At 32.9% G+C, this 5,171-nt stretch overlaps 1 pseudogene; it reads left to right on the top strand.

Moving 5' to 3' along the window:
* Positions 1–667: 667 nt before the first annotated feature.
* LOC120124951 lies at positions 668–3,886 on the top strand (annotated as a pseudogene).
* The last annotated feature ends 1,285 nt before the right edge of the window (positions 3,887–5,171 follow it).

The following is a 5,171-nucleotide window of genomic DNA, read 5'->3' as shown; positions in this document are numbered from 1 at the left end:
TGGATATAAATAATTTAATTCAAATGTTGACTTTTTTTATAAAAAAAAAGTTAGCTATAAACTAAAATATATACTAGCAGTTTTAATATAATTGAGGAGGAGCAAAGTCATCTGATAAAATAAAGTATTATTTTTAACATTTAATATTTTTAAAAAAAATTCATATAATTATCAAAACTACGTAAAATACATAAAAATCGCGTCTTTCTTATTAAACTAATATCTAAATTATTGTACTTAACTTTAAAATAAATTTAAAATTAAAATAATTTGATTATGACGAATCAAATCAATTTCGAGAAATCACCTTTAAATTAATTAAGAACTTATAGAAGTCATTAAATTTGGATCATTTTATAAAATGGGTTTTACCAATGCTTATCTAAGCATGAAATTATTAATTGCACTAATTAATTTATTTTAATGATTAAAAGAATCATTATCTTTATTTGAGGTCATTAATTCGATCACCAACGACTATAAAAATAATTGAACGTTGGTTATTCAATGAATAAAAATATTTTTAATATAATATTTTATAAATAAATAAAATTATTAACATCATAATTTTCACCTATTGGTCAGTTGTACGCTTTCTGCGAAGAAGAAGAAGCACCGGATAGAGTCTTGAGCTCTTTATATGCACAAACTCTACCGCCTTACCCAACCGTCCCAATTCTGATGTATCAGCTGTTTCAAAGCTAAAGAAAAATTACATGATATTCAAAAACCTCAATTCTGGTCACGGATTTTACCTGGATCCCACTGGAATGGCTTTACCCGGCCTCCGACCAATCCCCGCCACCGCCATCGCCACGGTTACGGCTACGGCTGCCTCCGCTGATTCATCTTCCGACGATTCCAATAAAAAAATCAGAAAGCCCTACACCATCACCAAGTCCAGAGAGATCTGGACTGAACCTGAACACGACAAGTTCCTCGAAGCTCTCCAGCTGTAAAGTCTAAATCGCTTTCCTCTTTAACTCTACAAATTTGAATTTTGCTTCCATTTCAAATTATTTTTTTCCTTTTTTTGAAAAGTGCTTATGATTGTTTTTGCAGAACCTTGTATCGAGTTTGTTTTCGTCCTTATTTCTTGTTCTGTTTGTTAAGCATGCGTTCCTTTCCGTATTGTGTTCAGTTAGCTTTAGGTTTCATATCTAGCTGAAAAGGCACTGAATTGTGAATTTGTGATAATCTTGATTGCATATTTGAAGACGTGATAGAAAATCCTCCAAGCTCTCAAAGTTTAAATTGTAGAATATGATTGATGGTAATCTACCTTTTTTTTAACCACTGTGAAAGTTGTACTCTTTTGAACGTCTAACTGTTTTGTCAGTGTTAACTTTTCTATTGAGACAACTTGAGTTCTATTACTTAAAAGGCTTTTGTAAAATTATGACATAATGAAGTTATTATACTAGTTCTTTTTCCTCTTTGTTATTACATTGGTTTCATGTTTGAATCATGTATTTTCTGTAAGTATTTTTGTCAAAAAAAATTTATTTCTCTCACCCATTTTTTTGCCCTTCCTTGATTCTGTTCAGCTTTGACCGTGACTGGAAAAAGATTGAAGCATTTATCGGTTCAAAGACTGTTATTCAGGTAAACTGAAATACACCCAACATTTTCCCAAATCAAGTTTCATTTTGTATTTTGGAAGGAAAGAAGTAGGGGGTTTGAGGAATGAAGGATATCTTTATTCTTGTCGGCCATAGTTGCTTAGTAATCTCTCCTTTGCATCCTACATTTCAAGTTCCATTTTTTTTATTTTTTATTTTGGAAGGATAGAGGTAGGAGGTTTGAGGAATGAAGGATATCTTTATTCTTGCCGACCATAGTTACTTGGGAATCTCTCCTTTTCTTGCTACATTGCTTTCCAATGTTTCAATAAAAGGCAACGAATGTGTGATGATGTGAAAACTAATGTAATTTCCATTTAAGAGTTTATTAGAACAATTATCTGCATTAACCAATGTCCATGGTAAACATTTGAAATGAAGTGCTTTTTCTCTCAATAGATTCGTAGTCATGCCCAGAAGTACTTTCTAAAGGTTCAGAAAAATGGAACTTGTGAACACCTTCCTCCACCTCGACCCAAAAGGAAAGCATCTCATCCATATCCCCAGAAAGCCTCTAAAACTGGTGAGGATATTCTGTCTGAAATAAGACTTTTAATTACAGTACAAACTTGATATAATAATGCTCTCTGTGTCGAATCTTGCAGCCCATGGAAACCCACAAGTATCAGTATCTTTACAATCATCAACTGCTTTACTTGAAACTGGATATGCTCTAAGATCCGATCCTTCGTCAATGCTTATGGACCATATTTCCAGTGCTGCTGCATCTTCGCAGACAAGTAAAGCCCAAATCTTAGTTTCTCAGAAGCTAAAAATGGTTTCCTATTCTTCCTAGTTCTAGTATTTGAACATTGGACTCATTTATTATTGCAGTTACTGCTTTTAAAAGTTCTATGATTTTGATTATCTGTTGTATATTTTCCCTTACAGGTTTAGGGTTGGCCAATAACACTTTTAGTAGTAGTGAGGACACCCCGAAGACGAGACAAATTGAGGAAATAACTGATCATAGAAATCACGCTCATGCACCCAGAGGTTTGTGTTCTAATGGAAAGTTCTAATATTTTATACTGTCATCCTCACTCCCTTTTAACTGGTGTTTTGCTTGATGCAGTGTTGCCTGACTTTGTTCAAGTATACAGTTTCATTGGCAGTGTCTTTGATCCAAAAGCTACTGGCCATTTGCAGAAACTTAAAAAGATGGATCCTATAGATGTTGAGACTGTATGTTATATTCTTAACATGATGATTTATACAATATTGCCTGATCTTGTTACAGATCTTATTGATTATTTTTCTTTCTTTCTGTGTAGATTTTACTGCTGATGAGAAACCTCTCCAGCAATTTGATAAGTCCTGATTTTGAGGATCATGTATGTTTCTATCTCTGAGCTCTCTTTATTGGGTTACTTTTTCCTTCATGGTGTGCATGATGTAGGTGAACTAGTAGTATTACACTCTGCTTTTGTATGTCTATTAGTAGTTATAGCCTTTTTTAATAGGTCAAGTGGTTTGAGTACTGAGAATAGATGTTTCAGTTGCATCATTCTGTGCTCACGTAAACCGCGGCCAATTGACCTTTGGTTTCAGTCATCAGCAACACTGTGCTTTATGCCATGTGAATTAAAATGGGTTTTCTGTTGTTGGCATTGATGACAGTTTGTGTAAAGTATGGTGCTGGTTCTTATGAATTTAAGATATTATAGCCACACCTTGTGTAATTGATTAGTTGCATGATTTATTTTGCATGTTGGAAGTTGTTTTGTGATACCGTCATAATCCAAAGAATGGTTTGTTAGAACTTAGAACAAGCATGTATTGTCTACAATTTTAGTTCCCAGGGTTGTACACTTACCATTAGGTAAAATGTGTAAGATCCTTTGACCTTGCTGGCTTTGAGTCTTCACTTTGGTCTGGTTTGTTGGACTTGTTTTCATTCCTACATAATTCATGAATATTTATGTTTTGTACTCGTGTTTTTTCGCCTAATGCAGAGACGGTTGCTTTCTTCATATGAGGTTGACGCAGATAGTGTTGATAAGGAGCAATGCCGAAGTATGACTTAAGATGGGAGGTGATGAGCATTGCTTTAATTTAATCTGTGTGCATAGTCTGTGTTGTATGGTGTAGAAAATTGACTCGGTCCTTCATGGCAGGCAAGAAGTGTGTATTAGTATTTACAGTGTTGGTAGGATCAGCGGCTTCGAAGTATACAAATAATTTTTCCCATTCTGCTGTCCGAGTGGAAATAATATTGCTATAGGAGTAGAAAGAGGCAGTTTAAGAGGAATCAGGATTCTTATAGGATATTTTTGTACAGGTGTGGGTCATTTCCATTAGTATATGTATTAGGCATTTCACTGCATAATTTTTATTAATGATGTATTAAATATTTGTTGCTTTGGTAGACTATCATTGAACTAGAAACTTCCAATCAAATACAAATCATAGCATACTTTTAACAGTATTACGAGGTGGCACATGAATCAAAATGTCGTCGTTTTGAAAAACTCAAATATACTCTAAAATGATGTTTTCGTGAGTAAAATATGAGAGAGAGTAAAGTTTAATGACTCATGGTGTAATTTATCCTTTTTCTTAATGACCTATGGTGTAATTTATCCTTTTTCCTTCTCTTATCATTTTTTCTCTCTGTCGGTCACTATGTTATTTTCATTCCGGCCGTCATTGATTGCTGTAGATGGTGGTCGTTCGGTCCCAAAATGGGATGGGTTTGTTCGTCTCGACTCCCTTAGTTCGGATCTGGGTTTGTTAGTCTCGACTCCCTTAGTCCGGATATGGTGTTTGTGTTTCAACAGAAAATGTCTCAAAACCTGTGAATTTTGAGTGAAATGTTTTAGTTTTCTCACTTTTAATATCAAATTCGTAGATTTCGGAGTAACTTTTGACAAAATGGAGGTTGAATTCGAACTCGCGATGTCGAGGGTGAAGCGACCCATCCCATTTTGGGACCAAACAACCACTACCTACGGCAGTCAGCGGTAGACAAAAGATGTTAAGGAAAAAATAACATAAAAGAAACCGAAAATGTAAAAAAAATAAAAAAAATAAAATAATAAATATATAATAATAAATATATAAAATATATATACAACATTAATAATAATAAAGACAAAAGAATAATGAAAAAAAAAATATATTAAATATATATATATAATAGTAAAAAACCAATATACAGAAATAATTAAATATATATCATATATAAAATATATAACAAATAATGATAAAAATGTAATAGAATAAAATAATAAAAAAGTAATAATAATCATAAAAAAGCAAAAAGGAAAAAGGAAAAAAAGAAATAAATAACAAAAGATATAATTAAATATATATAGTAATAAAAGACTAAATCGAAAGGGAAATAAATTAAGTGGCCAAATTAGGAGGATTTCAAACTAAAAACCGGATTTTATGGTAAAATAAGTACCAGAAAACTTAGAGGGACCGAAAACACAATTTACCCTCTTTATTTTAGAAACACGCGGGTCATACGTGTTGCGGGTCGATCGGTTGGGCTATACGAGTTGGGTATTTAAGCCAACAAATTTTTTAAAGCTTTCATTTTTT

This window comes from Hibiscus syriacus, unplaced genomic scaffold (assembly GCF_006381635.1).
Source record: "Hibiscus syriacus cultivar Baekdansim isolate YM2019G1 unplaced genomic scaffold, ASM638163v2 tig00110429_pilon, whole genome shotgun sequence".
Taxonomy (NCBI): Eukaryota; Viridiplantae; Streptophyta; class Magnoliopsida; order Malvales; family Malvaceae; genus Hibiscus; species Hibiscus syriacus.
Note: the sequence above shows the minus strand (reverse complement) of the source record. Positions and strands in the feature narration are given on the sequence as shown.